Below are 23,612 nucleotides of genomic sequence, written 5' to 3' on the forward strand. Positions count from 1 at the left end.
TACCCCTACTTCTGTTTACCAGCTTTGCAACCATGACACCTACATATATACTGTACATGCAGCTGGTGGCCATGGGATTACTTCAGTTCAGTGTCAGAGTTTGAAGTAAGAAGACATTGGTTACCTTATTTCTGCAATTAAGGTAGTAGATGGCTACAATCACGCTCAAAAGAGACAAGAGGACTCTCAGTACAGACAAGAGATTGTTCAAGCAAGAAGGAAGAAGAGTTAAAGCAACTTGAGAGCTGCTGCAATCAAAATAACTAAAAGCTTTAATCAAACTGCCGGATTTAGGCTCCCTGCACACTGCACATCCGATTTGCAATTCAGATTTGCAATTCAGATTTGCAATTCCGATTTTTCATGATTGCTATCAACAGAAAAATGCAGAAAAAAATGCAGCATGCAGTAACGATTAAAAATCGGAATTGGAATCACATGTAAAAAACAATTAAAAATCGGAATAGGAATCACATGCAGTATGCAGGGAGCCAAAAGAAGTATTCTGTAGACATAATTATTACAATAGTGGCTTTTCCTATTTTAACACTTGTTGCCAATGGCTAATGAGTCTTGTACAACTAGGTTCTTAACATGTACAAGTACCCCAGGAAATGCATATGTTAGACTTAGAGGGTGCTTGAACATGTTGCAGTAAACACATGATAGCAGATTTTCAGAATAAAAAATAACTCAAATATGAACAAACATGAGCAAGTAAAATGTAATGAAAATGACAAGGGGATATTTCAAAAATGTCTGTGTATAAGCATAAACCACCAATCGGCCTACATATCATAACGGGAACATATCAAAACCCACATTACTTGATGCATGTCCCTAATACAAGCCATACATCACTGTATATAATTTAGAACAGAGTGGCTCAGGTGTGTCCCCGGGCTAAATAATGAAAAAATGACAATAAACAATGCCCATAAAAAATACATGGGTGACATAGTCAGGGGTGAGAAAGAGATCACAGTAAAGCTGGCCACTAACGGTCCAATTTCTAGCGAAAAATCGTTCGAGCGATCAGAAATTCTGATCGGATGAAAAATCGTTCACTGCACTATCAACTAACCAATCATTGCTTCCTATCTATCACGACCACCAAGAAAATCCAAATTTTCGTTCGACGAAAATTCATTCGGGCGACATTTTTTTCACTCGTTCATAATCGATTGTGTCCATCAATGGAGATTATTTACAACCAATCCGATCAGAATTTCTGATCGCTCGAACGATTTTTCGCTAGAAATTGGACCGTTAGTGGCCAGCTTTAAGGCTCAACACACACCATACAATCTTGGTTGTTCAATCTTACCACTTTCATGTATACTCAATCATACTAGGTATTTTCAATCTGTTGGCCCTTATACTACATAGATTTGGTAAATCTGTACAACCAAGATTGTATGGTGTGTGTTGAGCTTAAGGCAGAGGGCACCCAAGGAGCAACACTCCTTCCATAAAGGTGAGAGCAGCAGGGAGGTGAGAACTCAATCACACTGGCAGAAATGCCCCATGCCAGCCTTGTTATTACAGTGGTGGCATCGGTCTGCAATTAGTACTGTGTTGTCCTAGTCAACATATATTCAGTCCTAGGACTTGATCTATATTATTGGCTCACTGTGCAATTACAAACTGTGGACATCGACACGGCCAACCTGTGATTGGGGTCGGCTGTTGTATGTGCAACAATTACTGTAGAGCTAAAAGCAGAGCTAACACAAAACTGGAACATTTAAAACTTGCCTAGGCACAATTGGACGCTGGATGGTTTGGGTTTTTGAGCATTGAGGACTACAGCCTCTCTTTGCATTAAGTGTGAATTTTCTTGGCAGCAGCTGTGTGGTCTTTTTTAGAGTTTTTTTTTCTGGGGTTGCTTATGAGGTGTTTGCATTTATATGTGTATTTACCTTTTTGATACAGGAATACAACTACATTTCTATACTGAATTTGTGTGCACCCAAGAGCCTATTGTTAATTAGTTTTATTACATTTTTTTTCTTTTGCTCACTGTAAGGTGTAAGAATTCAGGTATGCAAATTACAGTTTATCTCCAGTCGGTCCTAAATAGACAATAGCATAACATTATGATTGACCAATTACTGACTAATTTTACCACCTCCTGTATTATGAGAGTCAACAGATAAAGAATACTATGAGCAGATTTTGTAGGTAAACTCTCATAGTACATGGAGATGGTAAAATTGCTTCAGCCTGTGGGACCCAAGATACCCCCTGTCAGGAACTGAATTCTCTTTATTCATTAAATAAAATTCGCTGAAATTAAATTGTGGACAGAGCAATACATCTGTTATGTAAGTAGAGCAAGTTATAATCTACTTATATATGTGTTCTTTTTTTCCTGTCATATTATGGCTAATAGTTTCTCTTTAAGTACCCTTAACTAGACAAGCGCCCAGCTTCCTAAGGGGGAATGAGGAGGTTTCGGTCTGTCAGTGGTGTGTTGCAAAGAATAGGTAACCATGAAAACATATTTTCCATGGTTTCTGAACTCCTCTAATGCATGATTAAAAAAAATGAAGCTGAACTAGGACTTTAAAATCGTATTATACTATACTAGGCCTAAGGCCGTTTAAAAATGGGTGCCAGACTGTGGCCACGCCACAACCCCCCCTCCCCCCCCCCCCACACACACACACTGCTCTCTCTCTCTCGCACAGCCCCCCCCCCCCCCCCCTTCTGGACCAGTCCTCCTCTGCTGCATCATTCCCCCCAGCTCTCGGTAGTGTCTCTGCGTCCCTGCACATGCGCAGAACTGAAAAAGCACTGACACAGGGACATGGGACGCAGAGACACTTTCCTATTATTAGGTAGGATATAATATATATTACTATTGTATCCAGATGATCAACATTATGGCCTCAAAACTAAACCCAGGACTACATGGGCAATGTTTAATCTTGGGGACTCACATTTTTGTACTACTGCAGGAGAGTTTTGCTAGAGTAGTCTCATGGCCTTTATGTCACAAGGGTATATATAATATGTGAGCAGTCCTTTAATGATTGATCTTCTTTTCGATTCAAGTCTATGGAAAAAAGTAGAGGTGCTTAATCAACAACTCATCCTGCTTTGCAACTGAACTGTAACAGTGTGGGCTTGTCTGAAAACCCAGCCTGTAGCAGCTTTTATTTTGAATTCTTGAAAAGCAACTGATGGCATGAGAATGAAATTACATGATTTAGCTATTAAAATCACCCATGTAGCCATTGGGTAAGTGTGACTGGTAGAAATGGTGCAAAAGGACCAAACAGCAAATCCCTGCGGAGTGCAGCTATACCAGAGAACAAATTAAAATGTCAAAATAGTAGCAGTAGCAGTGCGCCTTTATAGATTCATCTAATTTACAAGCAGTGTCGAGGTTGACAAACAAACGTGGCGGTTCACCAGGTCCTGATGAAGTGCCATGTTTGTTGAGCGTAAAACAGCTGTCGACCTCTACATTGCTTGCAGTCCCCCTCTCCTGATTGTGGCTTTTTGTTTTGTGCTGGTTAAGCATATTTAATACTAATAATACTTGTATTACAATGAATAAAATAGTTTTAATCCATGGAAAATAGTTTTAATCTGATGAATTCTGGTGCGGGCGATACTAGTGATGCTTTGGGTAACGTGGTGACGTTACCGCTGTGTCTTTACCCGGAAGAGGGTGCATGTATGGCGGAGCTTGCCACGGACTGAGTAGAGGAGGACGGGGACGCTGAGTAGACAGAGAGGATTGGCCAGACGATAACCGAGTTGGCTGCGGAAGCCAGTGGTAGCTCTAAGGAGGTGGTGAGAGCCCTCGCGGGCACCCTGCATACTGCACACCAGCGGCACCCTGCCCCACAAATGCACTATGCAAGCAGCGTGTCACTACTCACAATGAGTTTTGAATTGTGCTTCCATCAGCCAAACTTTGTAATATCCTGACGGAAATACGTATGAGAGGTACTATACAGCTGCATGTTAACACTGCACAGGAATCAATGAGTGTGACTACAATTAGCCATCATAGTGGTTTATTTTGGATGAAACTGCATATGAAAGTTTTGATCACTACAACCTGGACATGTGCCAATCTTAGCAATGCATTGCTATTAGAGGATGACTCTCAGGAGTTTGTGGACTTTTAAGTTGTGAGTGATACAGTCGACTGTGATTAGTCTAGGCCTGTCACCATAATGTTACCCATTTGAATGGGGTATGGGATATTTAGCCTAGTAGAGAACCAATAAAGATCTACCTTATTTTTTGAACTATTAGACTCACTTTTTCTCCCCTAAAAGTGTGTGTGTGTGTGGGGGGGGGGGGGGGGGGCACTGCATTTTATAATCCAAATGCAGGGAGTTCCTACCAAATAAACCTCCAACCCGCCGCAATGTCGGGGACTTCCTGTACTGTGCCCATGCAGACGAGGACACTGGGGGACAAATCTAGGACTCAGGGGGATACAAAGGGGCATAGAGGAGGACACAAGGAGGACAGAGGCGGACACATGGGGGACACAGGAGGACACAAGGGGGACAGAGGAGGACACAGGGAGACACAAGAGGTACAAGGGGGCATGAGGTACATAGTCCACAAGATGCCCCTTCACCATGGATGCACCAGGTTTTGTTTATATTCTTTTCCCCCTGTTTTTGTCCTCTAAACCAAGTGTGTCTTATGGTCAGGAACGTCTTATAGTCCGAACAATACGGTATATGTGTTTTAAGCAGACACCTGTGGTAAATTGATTTGTTGGATACCTGTAGGAACCATGGTGTAGCTCCCCTTTTTGTTTGATAAGGGTATTACACAATAATTAATTCACCTGAGCGCTTGATACTATTGATTGAATTAATCCGTGGAAGTGCCTTGCCATTGCTATTATTTTGACATAGCCATAGGGTAACACTTTTAAACGTCATGCTCCCCAAGCCTTTATCTGAAAACTAAGTAGAGGCCACACAAATTTAAGTAACTATGCAAACACTTTTAATAGCTGTCACACGCCCTCTAGTGACCGGACTGCTCAATGCCTCCCAATCTATTTCAACACACAGACTAACCAATATTGTGAATTCAATCGATGACGTGAAACCACTGGAATCGGGCAAACAAACAGGCCAGAAGGGAACGTGGGAACAACACAGACACTTTACTACACAATATTTCAGTTGCAAGGCTGCCACCATTCCTTTTATCCGGAAAAAGGGAAACCCGCTCTGACTATTCTAAACCTGCATATAAAAATGGTTAAAACATTCTAGTCTGGCTCAAACAACCCAATACTTCAGGTAGCAAATCTTCAGAAAGGCTAGGATTCGTTCTGCTGTGCTTAAAGCAGGTATGTAGCCAAAAGAAATTACCTTCAGTCTTTTATTGTAAATGCAATATAAATAATTAATATATACAGAAAATTATAAAAAACAAAACAAAAAAAAACAAAGATAATGAATACTTAAAGGACAACTGAGGTGGCATGTGACATGATGAGATAGACACGTGTATGTATAGAGCCAAACACACAAATAACTAGGCTGTGTTCCTTTTTTTTCTTTCTCTGCCTGAAAAAGTTATTTTGCATATTTAGTAGGTGTGCATTGTGGGTAACCACAAATGTTCATTTATAACTGAATTATTGCAAATTTCCTTCTGTTTTAAGAAGGCAATTACACCAAGCTTTGAAAAAGTTAAATATCAGGCATGCAAGTGACAGTTTCTATGCAGGTCGGAACTGGGTCAGACTATAGCATAACCCTCACTGATCAGTAATTATAGCCATAAAATACTTTCCTGTCAGTAAATGGCTTCCTGGAGCAGGAATGAGATAAAAAGGGTCAATTTTTCATAGATTTGCGCTCTAGCATACTTCAATGAAGGTGTCATTGAGCAGAGACAATGAAATAGTAAAAACATAAAAAACAGTTTGTTGGTATATCCAATTTCTATTCTATGCTTTAACCACTTTGAATCCCTTGCTACGCTTATCTACTCCCCACAAAACTTCATCTGAAGCTCAGGGGAGTAGATAGGCGTACTTGTGGTAAACAATGTGCTGTATGCCCAATAAGCTATCTGATTATGTATATAGGGTATCATTTTAACCGTGACAAGTGAGAGAATAGATTTTGTGTTGTTTGACAACTGAGGGCTAAGTCATGTGATTTTTTTTAATACTGACAAATAAAAAGTAGTAATATGGTTCCACCCCTATCAATTATGTTAAACAGTTCAATATACACACGAAGGCGGGGTTTTTTATGAACCCAAAAGTTCTCTTTTATTCTCCACTTTTCTCTTCAGAACGCAAGTGATAAATGTAGATACGACATCAGACCTTCACATACAAATGCCTGACACGTGTTTCGCAGCCATAAGCCGCTTCCTCAGAGGCACATTGCAACAACACATCTGTCAAAAGATACATAGATATGTACATACCATTAGAAGCCCATGTGCAGATCAGGACAAACGGCCATACTGTAAAGTAGTATTATAACTGTCTTACCCAAAGTCTAGGTCATAGAACACACCGGATCGATCTGGAACCACAACAATAGGTATATATGGCATAAATCAGTATGGTCCTACACCCTTGGTAATTCATATAAACCCCTCTAATCTACATACAATACTGTGAGATAGCCGGAAGATCCACACCATGCAAACCAAGAAAATCTCCGTTAGAGGAGATAGTATATCTACCTCATCCAAACCGCCATGCCAAAAGCAAACCATATCAGAACAGATCACCACCAGTGCATCTATATAGCTACCCACGTGCCTAGCTACCACCTACATAAGTGTGCATGCCATATGGTAATATCACAGTGTATCAGTATGTTTTTGCACAGGGCATACCAACCCTGCGCTTTATATCATCCATCATTACACTGGACATCACCTTATCTCTATAACGGTGCATCTCTAAATTATACAAGTAATCCTAGGATCCTATAGAATCATACCACAGGGACCTAGATCCCATTCACCATTAGTGCAGTGAGATAGACAATCCATCACCATATCTACACTGTCCATACATGTGAAGTTCATAATATACCAGTCTGGTCCCTAAGTTATATAATGCTGCCCAATATAATGTGAAGAAAAAATATCTATGTGATACAACAAAACCATAATTCCCATAGAAAATAATAATACCTGAAGGTAGGTGCAGAGAAATATCCTCCAAGACGTCTCCCCAGGTGAACAGGCTATGGAGATCAACTTACACCGTGCTATAGCAGGCTTAAGAACCTCCGTACGCCAATAGCAATCAGTGGGGGGCGGGCCATGCAAGAATAGTGCCAATAGATTGGAGGTAAACCTATTCCTTCCGTCTCCCTGGTACGCACGCTAGTATAGCGTGGTATATTGGAGCGCATATCTATCCGGATATTACTTCCGCATATGCGCATGGAGCTGAAACCACCTTTCATATTAGAGCCCTCCCCGAGAGGTCATAGCCTCTATAGTCCCACTACTACAAGCCTCGCGAGATTATGCTGCAAGACTCCTGTTGCCATGGTTACCACTCGTACAACACGGAAGGCCCTCCATCTCCTAAAAACAGACTGTGGTCATCTCTTACCGGTATTAGAGCTATAGGAGGGACCCACAAAGGGAAATGGGAGTAGGTTCCATATGTATGCCTAAAGTTCTGTTATACAGGAAAAATAAAACTTATACAGTTCTATGTTTCCCCACTATAATGCATAGAAAATATTACGACATGTGTAAACAGTGCCACCTACTGTCCAGATCCCAGAACGAGCCAAATGTTACAATCAAAGTAGTCCCTATATATATGGAACTAGCCCACCTTAGTTAAAAAAATACCAAATAGGCCACTTACCCGGGATGCGCATGGTCTGTACATAATCAGTTTATTATTCATAAAAACATTTTATAGCTCACATAATCATTTAGCCCTGGTTTTTGATCAGCAGAAAATTTCCATATCCATTTGGTTTCTAACTGGTATAATTTTTTATCGATGTCCCCTCCTCTCAGATTCAAATGTATTCTATCTAAAACTGCAAATCTCACAAAGTTAACATTACCCCCATGTGATTCCATCACATGTTTGGCTATAGCCGATTTTTCACCCTTTTTGCCCGCGTCATATATATGCTCATATATCCTCTCTCTAAATTCTCTTTTTGTTTTGCCTATGTAGAAGGCATCACATCTACATATTGCAATATATATTACCGCCACAGTACCGCAATTGGCATAATGCCTCAGATTTACTACAGTGTCTCTTGATTTTATTGCCACTTTTGGCCCTTTATATATGTACTGGCAATATGAACATCCCCCACATCCATAAGTCCCCCTGGTTTTACATGGTTCACCCCGATTGCTGCCTTGATAGTGGCTCTGCATTATATGGGTCCCTATGGTTTTTGCCCTTCTAAAAACTATCCGTGGATGCCTGGGTACCACTTTCCCCAGGGTCTTGTCTTGTCTCAAAATGGGCCAGTATTTATTAAGGGCTTGTTTGATGATGGTATGTTCTCCACAATAAGTAGTAATGAGAGACAAAGAGAAATCATCTGCACATTCCCCTGGTTTTCTTTTCTTTTTTCCATACAGCAGTTTACCCCTATCCAGACTCACTGCTCGATTGTATGCTCGTTTGAGGCTTTTTTTGGGGTATCCTCTTTGTAAAAGTCTATATTGAAGCTTCTTAGCTTCAACCTTGAAATTCTCAAAGTCAGTGCAATTTCTCTTTAGTCTTACATATTGGGAGTATGGGATGCTTTTGATGGTGTTGTAGGGATGGGCGCTGTCTGCTCTCAGAATAGAATTTGTGGCAGTCGGTTTGCGGTATAGGGTAGTGGCTAAAGTACCATCTGCTTGCTTGATAATTTTTAAATCTAAAAACTCAAGTGTATTGCGACTATATGTGTATGTAAATTTTAAGTTCCATTCATTAATGTTGAGCCAGTTTACAAAGTCATGTAGATCATCTTCACTACCCTCCCAGACAAGGAAGATGTCGTCTATAAATCTATGCCATGTGGCTATTAGATGTATAAGATCGTAACCCTCTTCCGAAAATATCTCTTCCTCCCATCCCCCCAGGTACAGGTTTGCATAAGAAGGGGCACACGTGGTGCCCATAGCTGCTCCTTGCACCTGGAGGTAATGGGCCCCCCCAAAAACGAATGCATTGTGGGTCAGAAGGAAATATAGTAGCTCGATGATAAGTTGGTTTATTTCTTTGTGTTCAGTACCCATTTTATTTAAAAATCTCTGTACTACTGCCACTCCCCGATCATGGGGTATGCTACTGTACAGAGCTTCCACGTCCAATGATACAAGTAGACTGCCTTCAGATATATGCATTTCGTCCAAGATGGTCAACAAGTGGGAGCTGTCTTTTACATAGGAGGGTAGGCTAATGACATGGGGCATAAGATGGACATCAACAAACTTGCTGACATTTTCCGTCAAGGAGCCGTGGCCAGATACAATAGGTCGTCCTGGCGGGTCAGTGAGTGACTTGTGTACTTTGGGTGTGCAATAAAAGGTCGGGGTGCATGGAAAATCTACACTCAGGAACTTCCAAATTTTTTCGTTAATAAGGCCATCATACTTAGCTTTACATAGAATGTCATCTAGTTCCCTTTTATATTTTTGAATCATGTCCCCATTGATCTTTCGGTAATTGTCCCGATTATGCAATAATTTTGTGCACATCCTTTCGTAATCGTCATTATTCATAATTACTAAATTCCCACCCTTATCTGATGGTTTTATCGTCAGATGTTTCATGTTTTTTATCTCCCTCAGAGCTTGTTCTTCTGACTGATTAAGGTTGGGCACAGCTGTAGATCTCTTAGAGTTCTTAATGATTTCTTCCATAACAATCCCAATGAACATCCCAATACTATGACAATTCTGTATATTCGGGAAAAATTTAGATCTAATTCTCAATTTGGTATAATCTACAGCTATATCTGCAGTGTCAGTAGTATTCTCTGCTAGAAGTTCCTCGAGATCAATACATGCCTGTATGTCTATTTCATTCCATCCTTCTGGATACTCATGAATTTTATCCTTACCTAGGGTGGCTCTCAAATATATCTTTCGAAGGAAAAGCTGGAGATCGACCATTACTGCAAAAAAATCGATTTTATTTGTCGGACAAAAATTTAAACCTTTTTTGAGCACATCCATTTGTGGCCCAGATAACACTTCATTTGTTAGGTTTATGATTTGCATTTCGTCCATACATACATAGTCTTCAGTCTTATATGACGGGGCATCTTGCGGGCTATCATATTCTCGGGCATTTATGTTAGTTTGGGATAAAAGTGTTCCATTACTATCTTCTTGATGGGTTGCAGGTCCCCCATTACTTCCTCCTGTCCCAAAAAAGACACTCCTGTTCTGTCTGTTCTTTCCATCCCTTTCCTTTTCTGAGCATGGGGTTTAGGGAATCTATAATTGGATCTGTTTGATCTGTTACTAGAAGCACTTGACCAACTATTAATCATGGAGACATTAGGGTTATGTTCAGTTTGTACATGCCTATTGGGAGTGCTTCTCACTGGTCTAGATGGTTTTTGGGCCTGGGGTTGTCTCCATCTATAGGCCATACCCCGTTGGAACGCCATTCTGTCCCTATTCAATTTGTGTTCTTTTTTGGTGACAATTTCTTGGTTGAGCTTCTCGATGTATTCCCTAATTTCTTTATCTTTTTGTATGAAAATGGGATCCTCCTTGAGGGCCTGCAACCTACTCCCTAAGTTTGCTATCTCAGTAGTAACTTCTTTTAACCTGATTTCGTATACATTTTTCATCATGATCATCATGTTTGCCGAACATTCTTTTAAATTTTTCTCCCAATCCTGTTTAAATTCTGGGCTCAGTGCCATATCATTGGGAAATATTTGTACTCTCATGCCAAATGGATTGATTTTTTCTTCTAGGTATATATTAAAGTACACAATATTCCACCACAGGTGAGACTTACTGATGAGCAATTTTTTTAAATCATACATTATTTGTAAAATATCTCTATGTTCTTTGGTTTCATTCTTAGAGATTGTTCCAGCCTGAGTCTTAGCTACCATACCAGTCCAAAAATCAGAATTGTAATCCATCATAACAAATACAACGTTCAGTAATGTATAAACAGCAAAAGGGTGTTTTCCACCCGTAATATCTATAATACTGACAAATAAAAAGTAGTAATATGGTTCCACCCCTATCAATTATGTTAAACAGTTCAATATACACACGAAGGCGGGGTTTTTTATGAACCCAAAAGTTCTCTTTTATTCTCCACTTTTCTCTTCAGAACGCAAGTGATAAATGTAGATACGACATCAGACCTTCACATACAAATGCCTGACACGTGTTTCGCAGCCATAAGCCGCTTCCTCAGAGGCACATTGCAACAACACATCTGTCAAAAGATACATAGATATGTACATACCATTAGAAGCCCATGTGCAGATCAGGACAAACGGCCATACTGTAAAGTAGTATTATAACTGTCTTACCCAAAGTCTAGGTCATAGAACACACCGGATCGATCTGGAACCACAACAATAGGTATATATGGCATAAATCAGTATGGTCCTACACCCTTGGTAATTCATATAAACCCCTCTAATCTACATACAATACTGTGAGATAGCCGGAAGATCCACACCATGCAAACCAAGATTTTTAAATAAAATGGGTACTGAACACAAAGAAATAAACCAACTTATCATCGAGCTACTATATTTCCTTCTGACCCACAATGCATTCGTTTTTGGGGGGGCCCATTACCTCCAGGTGCAAGGAGCAGCTATGGGCACCACGTGTGCCCCTTCTTATGCAAACCTGTACCTGGGGGGATGGGAGGAAGAGATATTTTCGGAAGAGGGTTACGATCTTATACATCTAATAGCCACATGGCATAGATTTATAGACGACATCTTCCTTGTCTGGGAGGGTAGTGAAGATGATCTACATGACTTTGTAAACTGGCTCAACATTAATGAATGGAACTTAAAATTTACATACACATATAGTCGCAATACACTTGAGTTTTTAGATTTAAAAATTATCAAGCAAGCAGATGGTACTTTAGCCACTACCCTATACCGCAAACCGACTGCCACAAATTCTATTCTGAGAGCAGACAGCGCCCATCCCTACAACACCATCAAAAGCATCCCATACTCCCAATATGTAAGACTAAAGAGAAATTGCACTGACTTTGAGAATTTCAAGGTTGAAGCTAAGAAGCTTCAATATAGACTTTTACAAAGAGGATACCCCAAAAAAAGCCTCAAACGAGCATACAATCGAGCAGTGAGTCTGGATAGGGGTAAACTGCTGTATGGAAAAAAGAAAAGAAAACCAGGGGAATGTGCAGATGATTTCTCTTTGTCTCTCATTACTACTTATTGTGGAGAACATACCATCATCAAACAAGCCCTTAATAAATACTGGCCCATTTTGAGACAAGACAAGACCCTGGGGAAAGTGGTACCCAGGCATCCACGGATAGTTTTTAGAAGGGCAAAAACCATAGGGACCCATATAATGCAGAGCCACTATCAAGGCAGCAATCGGGGTGAACCATGTAAAACCAGGGGGACTTATGGATGTGGGGGATGTTCATATTGCCAGTACATATATAAAGGGCCAAAAGTGGCAATAAAATCAAGAGACACTGTAGTAAATCTGAGGCATTATGCCAATTGCGGTACTGTGGCGGTAATATATATTGCAATATGTAGATGTGATGCCTTCTACATAGGCAAAACAAAAAGAGAATTTAGAGAGAGGATATATGAGCATATATATGACGCGGGCAAAAAGGGTGAAAAATCGGCTATAGCCAAACATGTGATGGAATCACATGGGGGTAATGTTAACTTTGTGAGATTTGCAGTTTTAGATAGAATACATTTGAATCTGAGAGGAGGGGACATCGATAAAAAATTATACCAGTTAGAAACCAAATGGATATGGAAATTTTCTGCTGATCAAAAACCAGGGCTAAATGATTATGTGAGCTATAAAATGTTTTTATGAATAATAAACTGATTATGTACAGACCATGCGCATCCCGGGTAAGTGGCCTATTTGGTATTTTTTTAACTAAGGTGGGCTAGTTCCATATATATAGGGACTACTTTGATTGTAACATTTGGCTCGTTCTGGGATCTGGACAGTAGGTGGCACTGTTTACACATGTCGTAATATTTTCTATGCATTATAGTGGGGAAACATAGAACTGTATAAGTTTTATTTTTCCTGTATAACAGAACTTTAGGCATACATATGGAACCTACTCCCATTTCCCTTTGTGGGTCCCTCCTATAGCTCTAATACCGGTAAGAGATGACCACAGTCTGTTTTTAGGAGATGGAGGGCCTTCCGTGTTGTACGAGTGGTAACCATGGCAACAGGAGTCTTGCAGCATAATCTCGCGAGACTTGTAGTAGTGGGACTATAGAGGCTATGACCTCTCGGGGAGGGCTCTAATATGAAAGGTGGTTTCAGCTCCATGCGCATATGCGGAAGTAATATCCGGATAGATATGCGCTCCAATATACCACGCTATACTAGCGTGCGTACCAGGGAGACGGAAGGAATAGGTTTACCTCCAATCTATTGGCACTATTCTTGCATGGCCCGCCCCCCACTGATTGCTATTGGCGTACGGAGGTTCTTAAGCCTGCTATAGCACGGTGTAAGTTGATCTCCATAGCCTGTTCACCTGGGGAGACGTCTTGGAGGATATTTCTCTGCACCTACCTTCAGGTATTATTATTTTCTATGGGAATTATGGTTTTGTTGTATCACATAGATATTTTTTCTTCACATTATATTGGGCAGCATTATATAACTTAGGGACCAGACTGGTATATTATGAACTTCACATGTATGGACAGTGTAGATATGGTGATGGATTGTCTATCTCACTGCACTAATGGTGAATGGGATCTAGGTCCCTGTGGTATGATTCTATAGGATCCTAGGATTACTTGTATAATTTAGAGATGCACCGTTATAGAGATAAGGTGATGTCCAGTGTAATGATGGATGATATAAAGCGCAGGGTTGGTATGCCCTGTGCAAAAACATACTGATACACTGTGATATTACCATATGGCATGCACACTTATGTAGGTGGTAGCTAGGCACGTGGGTAGCTATATAGATGCACTGGTGGTGATCTGTTCTGATATGGTTTGCTTTTGGCATGGCGGTTTGGATGAGGTAGATATACTATCTCCTCTAACGGAGATTTTCTTGGTTTGCATGGTGTGGATCTTCCGGCTATCTCACAGTATTGTATGTAGATTAGAGGGGTTTATATGAATTACCAAGGGTGTAGGACCATACTGATTTATGCCATATATACCTATTGTTGTGGTTCCAGATCGATCCGGTGTGTTCTATGACCTAGACTTTGGGTAAGACAGTTATAATACTACTTTACAGTATGGCCGTTTGTCCTGATCTGCACATGGGCTTCTAATGGTATGTACATATCTATGTATCTTTTGACAGATGTGTTGTTGCAATGTGCCTCTGAGGAAGCGGCTTATGGCTGCGAAACACGTGTCAGGCATTTGTATGTGAAGGTCTGATGTCGTATCTACATTTATCACTTGCGTTCTGAAGAGAAAAGTGGAGAATAAAAGAGAACTTTTGGGTTCATAAAAAACCCCGCCTTCGTGTGTATATTGAACTGTTTAATGTGATTTTTTTTACCGGAAAACTGAATGAAAAGCAATAAAACTGTTATTTTCATGTACTCTATACCCCTAAATAAATACTTGTAAAAAAAACCAAAAGTGACAGCATTGAAAAGAGAATACATAGTTACCCTAGGGACTTAGCTTTTAAAATATGTATGCCATGAGAGTGTATTACTGTTAATCATGAAGATAAGGGCTTTTAATTACTGATAGAGTACAATGAGAAAACAAAAAACACAAACCAGAAACTAATATATTATCGCCATACATTGTACTAGGAACATTATTTAAATGTTGAGATAACCAGGAAAATTAGCAAATACAACGTGTGGGTTTTACATTGTTTATTTGAAAACTATAGTGGATGGAAATGGAGGAATAGTGTATTTTTTCTTTTTTTTTTCTTCTCATTTTTCCCTTTAAAATGCACAGATAATAACATAATTACTAAAAGCAAATATCACCCTCACAAAGCATAATTTGTGGTAAAAAAAACAAGATATAGATCATTTACATCTGATGAGTAGCAATAAAGTTATTGGTGAATGAATGGGAGGAGCGCTGAAATGTGAAAATTGCTCTGGTTTTTAAGCAAAAAACCATGTGGTGCTGAAGTGGTTAATAAAGCTTTAATTAAAACAAAAAACTTAAAAACTAGATTTAAGTATAAAATAAAACAGTGGGACATCTAAAAAAAAGTCATTTTTAGGAGAAGGAGGATAGATACAATTATTTTTCTCATCAGTTTATTCTTACATCGGATGTCCTTTAAAGTTTTGGAAGAGGTATGCCCTTTGTGTGGAAATCCAAGGAATTCAGAAGTTCCTTTGTTTCAGAATTCAGGGAAAATGGGAGCCAGTAGTTGACAGTACATTGTTACAGAACATTTGTAATTTCGATATGATCATTCAGATCAAAAGAAAAGATATTTGTAACGATTGTAAAATTCTCTCCGTGGTCAGCGCATAGGACGTGCGCTGACACTGCAGAAATCCTCCACAAGCGTATAATTTGAGGGAACCCAGCAAAAGGTGCAACGCACCTGTAGAGGGAGATTCCTGTCGGCAGATAGAGCTGTGGAGTGCAGAGGAACAGATCCCCTGCCCTGCCACTGACGCCAGACAGAAATTGTACGAAGGGAAGAAACGCAGGGCAAGATAGCCCTGAAAGAGAGAGATCAAAGCGACAGAGGGTATGTGTGTCCACCAATCTAGTCGCCACCCTGCGACGATGAACACACAACCATGAAGATCAAGTGAGAAGGCAATCGCAAGAGATGGCAATTGCTAACAGTGACACAAGACCGAATAAGCACAGATGAGGAATGTATGTATGTCCACCAATCTAGCCGCCAACCTGCGACGGTTGACACACAACAGAGGAAACCAAATGAGAACGCAATCGCAAGGGAAGCGATTGCGAATGAGAATGAGCACAGGGACAGAATGTATGTATGTGCACCAATCTAGTCACCAACCCGCGACGGTGCACACACAACAGCAGAAACAAAGTAGGAACGCAATCGCGAGAGAGGCGATTGCCAGAGGTGACACAAGGTTTAAACAAGACAAGGGACGAGAGTAGCAAAGGCACAGCAAACCATACTATGAGAAGATAAGGAAAATAACAAACGCTAACTAAACGCGAACACCGCACTCATTCGCAACAGCGAACGCGTTTACTGCGCGGTCTCCGCGTGTTAAGCACAACAGAGACAAGCACGCTTAACTAACTCCCACCACCCAAACATGAAACAGAGAACGTGAGCGCTTGCTTAACGGTTACCTCACCGAGGCTACAGCAAGCGTTCGTCTCAGACAAGACAGACAGATGAACGGGAAACAGGATAGGAAAGATCTACTGCTCTTTCCGCCAGAGCGAGTGCGATCCAGGTAAAGTAACAGAGCTAGCAGGATCCACTGCTCTTACCGCCAGAGCGAGTGCGATCCAAGTATCGAAACAGGGTGATGAGATAGCTGGTAGCAACCGCTGCTCCAGCTATACTCCAAGAAGCAGATCAGAAGGATCCACAGCCGCTACCGCTAGAGGCTAGTGCGATCTGAGCATAGCAAGAGAGCTTAGCAGGATCCACTGCTCTTTCCGCCAGAGCGAGTGTGATCCAAGTATAGAAACAGAACGAGCTGGATCCACTGCTCTTTCCGCCAGAGCAAGTGCGATCCAAGTACGACAGACAGATGAACAGAAGGGCCTACCAGTAACAACCGCTGCTCTGGTTAGCACCCCACAGACAGATAGAACAGGCAATACAAATAATACAATCCTGACTGCTCTAGCAAGGATGCCTAGTGCAGTCCCAGGAATTACTCTAAGCTAATCTTTAAACAATAAGCATGGCTGACACTCCAGGAGTGTTTCACAGGACAAACCCTTATGACCAGCGAAGTACTGCGGAATCACATAGTATATATAAAGCCAGCCTACAAAGGATGTGGCTAGGCAATTTGCATGACAAACGTATGCAAATTCCTCAGCAGCAGTAAGCTGCAAAACTGACAAATGGTCTCTTTTCCAGAGACCTGCAGAATGCAGACCTGAACAGTGGTCAAAAAGCTGCCTGCCTGCGCAGGCAGCTGAGCGGATCATTACAATATTTAATCATATTTAATCAATCCACATCAATAAAGAATCCAAACTATTCCAGACATCAAAACTACGGTTATTGTGATCATAGCTATAAAAATCGGTCACATCGTTCAACCAGTTCATTCAGAATTGATTGGGCTCACCAGCATCGATTTTTCATACAAACGAATTAAAATAGCCTGATTAAAAACATGATCCTTTACCAAAAATTGTGCCCTTAATGGATATCTCAAGACTTAATTCTAAACAGCAATCATGACAATGTAATTGGAATGCTGCTTTATTTCACTGCAAAACAAAAGACTTGATACCTGTTTGAAGTTTACAACCTGTAACGATTGGTGTCAGCAAGTACAACGTTCTGATTATTTGGTGATCTGCAGTATCACTAAACAATGCAGATACTATATCTGATTATATGGTGATCTGCAGAATCACCAATAATACAAATATAGCAACACAAAGGAATGACCGTGACCTTAGTCACACTTTATTGCACTTTGTGTAGTGATTGGTGCAAACAGTAAGTACTGATAGGTTTAACAAGACCTCACCAGAGGAGCTGGTGGGTACTAACAGTACGGAGCCCCTCACCAGAGACAAAGGCTCCCTGGTGAGAGTAGAGAGGTCAGACTAATCGATTCAGCAACAGACAGGCAGATCAGGTACAATTGCAGAAGGCAGAGGCAGAACGATATACAGGTAAGGTTGGAAACAAGATCAGATGGGCAAAGGTACAGAATCACTGAGAGTAAGAGTAGTCAGAACGAGTCAGAGTCAAACACAGATAATAAACAGTATAATGCACAATCCTAAAGCTGTGTGAAATCCCCGGTTTCCTCTCGGATCAAAGCACACCGGATCTAACTAAGGTCTGAGCGCTAACACAAAGTGATCGCAACAGCAGACAAGTTGCGACTGACTCCTCCGGGCTTAAGAGCCCGAGGAGACCCTGAGGCACGCCCCCCTACGCCCAGCCAATCAGCAGCGGCGGACGCCTGGCGTGACGTCAGCCGACCCGTAGGTCAGCTGATGCGCCTCCTTGCCGCATAAAGGTCGCGACGATGCGCGCGCGAACACGTCAATGCGACACTATGTGCAGATGATAGACCCGTCCTCGGCGTGCTAGACGCCCGAGGCACGGGAGCACCATTAGCCAGTGAGATAGTGGCATCCGCGGTGGCAGCGTGGTTCGCCGCGGCTGCCTCCTCATTATTCATTACACAACCATGTTTAATTATCTGGATTGTTTCCTCAGGCAAACAGAAGTGTTTTGGCTTCTGTTTCATCCTCAGGAAAACCATGATTGAATTTGACTTGCTGTTCAACTATTTAATGTGCATAATAATAGCACTGTTTTTCTTAAAGCGGAATATAACCCTGCATTTCAACTTTGCTCTAAAACATTATTTACAGTATATTATATGCAACCAGCATTTTTTTTTTACTAGACCAGCATTGGAAGGTTTACACAGTGCTTTAAAGTTCCTGGAGATTTCTGCAGACGGATCCGAAGCTGACATAGATACATTTTGTTTACATAAATGTATCTAAGTGTTGAATGTGACTCATCTCTCTGACTGAGAAGGAGTTGGAGGACAGCCAAAGAGTGTCTAAAGGCCCATACACACGTCGGATTTCCGTGAACGACGGGTCGTTTGAACGTCCCGTTGTTCCGTCGTTCGCCCGCTAAATTGGGCGTGTGTACAGACTATCGTTAGTTTGATAAGAGTGAGTTTGAGCGATCCGGCGGTTCGCTCAAACTCACTCTTATCAAACGAACGATAGTCTGTACACACGCCCGATTTAGCGGGCGAACGACGGAACGACGGGACGTTCAAACGACCCGTCGTTCGCGGAAATCCGACGTGTGTATGGGCCTTTACATTTATCAATAGATACATATAACTAAATAGAATGTAACAATCTGAACTTCTGCATATCTCTCCACGGAACTTTAAACCTCTGTGTTTAACCCTTCCAAAGCTGGTCTAGTAAAAAAAATGCTTTTTGCATATAATATGCTGTAAATAATGTTTTAGATGTTTTAGAGCAAAGTTGAAATGCAGGGTTATATTCTGCTTTAACCCTTACAATAAAAAAGCACAAATGATTACTCATGCTCAGCTCGTCACTTATTAGTTCCGGTACTCTTTATACATTGCTCAGACTTAACACAAAATAAAAATATGGGAGAGAAAGAAAAAGAGAGAGAAAAAGAGCACACAGTGGGCCCAGATAAGATAGGGATAAGTACTACTGTAGCCTAGCTGCTTCTGTAGCCTGGTCTCTCTTTTGTAGCCAAGCTACACAACCACCACAAAACTGGTATTGTACTGGCCAAATTAGCAAATTTGTAGCATAGATTAGTGCAGATGGTGTCATTGGAACATAAGTTTAGCATGATTCTTTAAAAGGAACCTGAAGTGAGAAGGGATATGGAGGCTGACATGTTAATTTGATTTTAAACTACAAATTGCCTGGCTGTCCTGCTGATCCTCTGCCTCTAATACTTTTAGCCATAGACCCTGAACATGCATGCAGATAACTTATTTCTGACAAAAATCTGACAAGATTAGCTGCATGCTTGTTCCAGTCGTGTCATTCAGACACTACTGCAGCCAAAGAGATTAGCAGGCCTGAGTACCCATATGTGTTCAGATTTCGGAGGTTAGTTAATGTATCAGGGTAGGCCCCGCCCATCATCCATTATTTGGGTAAGATAGCAAATTGTCACAAGGATCATATCCACAGGCAATGTTTTGCCTGCTGATTCTCTATTTTTTACTATATGGTTTTTGGTTCTTTATAACCAGTGGATAAAGCCAGTATTTTTCTGGCCTAATCTCTACACATATGGTCATAGGCACGAGTATTGATTTTCAACGCTTTTATAAAAATAGCCATAAGTAGCCTTGAACGGATTAACGACTCTAAGTATTAGATCAAAATGGCATATCTGATCACTGACGAAATTGAAGGTAAGATAGAAGCCACTTTTTCATCGTTTCCAGCAGAAGAAAGAGAAGATGTATCCCAATTAAAGGAATTATTTTTTAATCACAAATCTTTGCTAATGCGTCAATTGAAACGCAAATGGAATACATCTCTCCTGGAATCGTATGCAAAAGCAGGCGTGATACCAGATGGCCTTTTGGAACGCATTATTCCAGCATCCAATCTTTTGACTCCCAGATTCATTGATAAGTGGAAAAAAAGTGCATTAGAAAGGGGTATTGAAATTTTGAAAATGATGGCTGAGGAAGAGAGAGAGCAATTGAGGGAGGTAACAGAGGAGGTTATGCATAGCGCAGCGGCATTGGAGAGTCTTAGCACGCATGGCCAGTTTTCCTCCTTCAATGATAGCCTGAAGAAACAAATTGAAAATATGCAAGCGGCCATTAAAAAACAAAAACAGCAGAAGTTTCAAAGAGACTTAGCACGTTGGGATTTAGATGAGGCCCTTAACCCCACTAAGAGACTAGAGAACAAAAGAAATAAACGACGAAAAAGAACAGGATCAGATGGACAGAGTAGTTTAGAGGCATCCAGTTTTGACACAGATGTTTCAGAGGGGTCAGGAACTAGTAGAAAAAAGTCAGTCACTTTTTTAGATCAAGACAGAATGAGCAGACGAAAAAACAGAAGAGGAAGAGGAGGAAGAGGAGGAGGGAGGGGAGAAGGCAGCAGAGAGAGGTACAGGATGAGGAGAGAGCAGAGAGACATGGAGGAAATGGAAAAAGTTCAGATAGAATTAGGGAAAGAAATGGACAGACGTTTGACGAGAAGCGAGACAGCAAGGAAGGCAACAGTTTAAATATCTTAGGAAATCAAAATGTGGTTAATCTGTCTACCTTTGAACTACAGGACAAACATATTACCTTGCTCAATAAAGGTCTGTCTTTCTCACCAACAACTTCAGGAGATGTGTTTGAAATATACAAAGATATTTACTTATTCCTAAGAAAAGTACTCCTTAGGATAACTTATGGTAACACTAACTCTACACAGGATCAGACCAAGGAGAACTATGTGAGTCTAACTATAAATGAAAGAGAGACACTGTCAGCATTGGAGGCTTTATTCGATGAAAATCAGTCAGAGGTAATGACAGTTAATGAGGAAAATTCTCCATTAGGAATGGACCCTGAGGAGCTGAATGTAGTGAGACCACCCTCATCTGGGCTACATGTAAAATCCAGTTATATGCCCCCCCTGTCCCAAAATAAATATATTAAAGTATTCCTGGATACTATTGAAAAAGAGTTGTGGAAAATACGCCTCACCACTCTACCTGAAGACAGAAATCTAAGTAAGGATGAGGTAGACGCCCTAAAAGAACTCACCTGTGCACCCAAAATAATCATCAAGCCGAGTGACAAGGGAGGTAATATAGTGGTACTTGATGAAGAAATATATGTTAAAGAAATAGAGAGGCAACTCGGGGACAGAGATACATATCTACCCTTGCGAGAGAACCCATTTCCCTTAATAAAGGACAGGGTTAACGATCTACTTGATGATGGCCTCTTTCTTAATCATATCTCTAGAACTGAATGGGAATATTTAAAAGTTGATATATACAACATACCTACTATATATGTTCTTCCTAAATTGCATAAATCTCCCCACAACCCTCCAGGAAGACCCATTATCTCCTCGGTTGGTAGCCCCACCCAACGAATGGGACAATTTATTGATAAAAAATTGAGTCCCCTTGTCCAATCCTTGCCTTCCTATGTTCAGGATACTCGTGATGTTCTGGGTGTCCTGGCTGGTCTCGAGCTCCCCCCGGGGTCCTTCCTTGTGGGAATCGACGTTGAGTCCTTGTACACGTCGATTCCGCATGAGGACGGGCTCCGGGCAATGTCTTTCTTCCTCCGTGAGAGATATCCCTCCGCGGGGGCCCACAACGAGTTTCTTGTCGAATGCATGCGACTGATCCTGACGCAAAACTGCTTCAGTTTTGGGGGCAGATATTTCCGTCAGATGCGAGGTACATCTATGGGGGCGGCGTGCGCCCCAGCCTATGCGTGCCTACATTTGGGATTTTGGGAACGCTGTGACGTATTTCCAAACCCAGATTTTGGGGCGCACGTCGCCCTTTGGATTCGATATATAGATGATGTACTGGTGGCGTGGAGTGGTAGTAGTGATGAACTGGACTTATTTATCTCTGCGCTCAACTCTAATGAACGTAATATAAAACTTACATATTCATATGGCAATGAGATCCCTTTTTTGGATCTACGTCTTAGAGTGGAGGGAAATAGAGTGGTGTCCACTTCTTTTCGAAAACCTTCTGCTGGCAATGCCCTCCTTCATGCCTCCAGTCATCATCCATCTTCATTAAAAAGAGGTATCCCCTATGGACAGTTCCTCCGGTTGCGGAGGAACTGCTCAAATGATAATGACTTTCGGAAAGAGTCTAGGGATATGTATATGCGATTCCGTGAGCGGGGATATACGCATTCTGTTTTGCGGCGAGCCTTGAAGCGCGCATGGAACCTGAATCGAGGGGATCTCCTGGCCACTCGCGGGGGGAGGTCCAGTGTGGAGGGAGGGGGACATATGCGGCTCGTGACCAGCTACGGTACCCATTGGGAGAGCTTGCGGGAATTGCTGTCCACGTTTTGGCCAATTTTGACGGCCTCAGACGAGATAGCAAAGGTAGTGGGTCCGCGCCCACTGCTTACCGCCAGGAGAGCCCCCAACTTGAGGGACAAATTAGTGCGTAGTGAGTACAGGGCCAATAATGACACTTGGTTACAGAGGGGTGTACCAAATGGCTCTTACAAATGTGGCAAATGCAAACTTTGTCCATTTATTGAGCATACCAAAAAGTTTGAGAATAGCACAGGGGACGTTGAATATGATATTAGAGCATTTATTAATTGCGACACAACTCGTGTCGTTTATATGATACAGTGTCCCTGTAGGCTCAAATATGTCGGGAAGACTAAAAGGGCATTAAAGGAACGGGTCCTGGAGCACTTCGGTAAGATCAAAGGAGGTAAAGCAATAGGGGGCATTTATGAACATTATAGAGAATGTCACAATAATGATCTAAAGGGCACCCTGGTTAAAGGTATTTACAGGCTAAAGGTGTCCACAAGGAGAGGAGACTTTGATGAGGTGCTGTACTGCAAAGAAGCATCATGGATCTTTAAATTAAATACGGTAGCACCATTTGGCTTGAATGCCGAATTAGATTTGACTCCATTCTTGAGGATCCAAAGGTATAACTGATGCCATGGGATATGTGTGGAACCGCAATGG

At 41.4% G+C, this 23,612-nt stretch overlaps 1 protein-coding gene across 5 annotated transcripts in view; it reads right to left on the reverse strand.

The window, feature by feature from the left end:
• Window positions 1-23,612, reverse strand: part of LOC137538517 (ras-related and estrogen-regulated growth inhibitor-like) — a 210,448-nt gene that overhangs the window by 151,906 nt on the left and 34,930 nt on the right. The window contains exon 1 of one of the 5 annotated variants that reach the window (XM_068260743.1): window positions 7,595-7,666. The exons of the other annotated variants lie outside the window; for them this stretch is intronic. The gene's annotated coding sequence lies outside the window, so the exon portion shown is untranslated. Of the gene's footprint in view, window positions 1-7,594; window positions 7,667-23,612 lie in introns of those variants that run through there. 5 annotated transcript variants of the gene reach the window in all.

The sequence above is a fragment of the Hyperolius riggenbachi genome, chromosome 11, assembly GCF_040937935.1.
Source record: "Hyperolius riggenbachi isolate aHypRig1 chromosome 11, aHypRig1.pri, whole genome shotgun sequence".
Classification (NCBI taxonomy): domain Eukaryota; kingdom Metazoa; phylum Chordata; class Amphibia; order Anura; family Hyperoliidae; genus Hyperolius; species Hyperolius riggenbachi.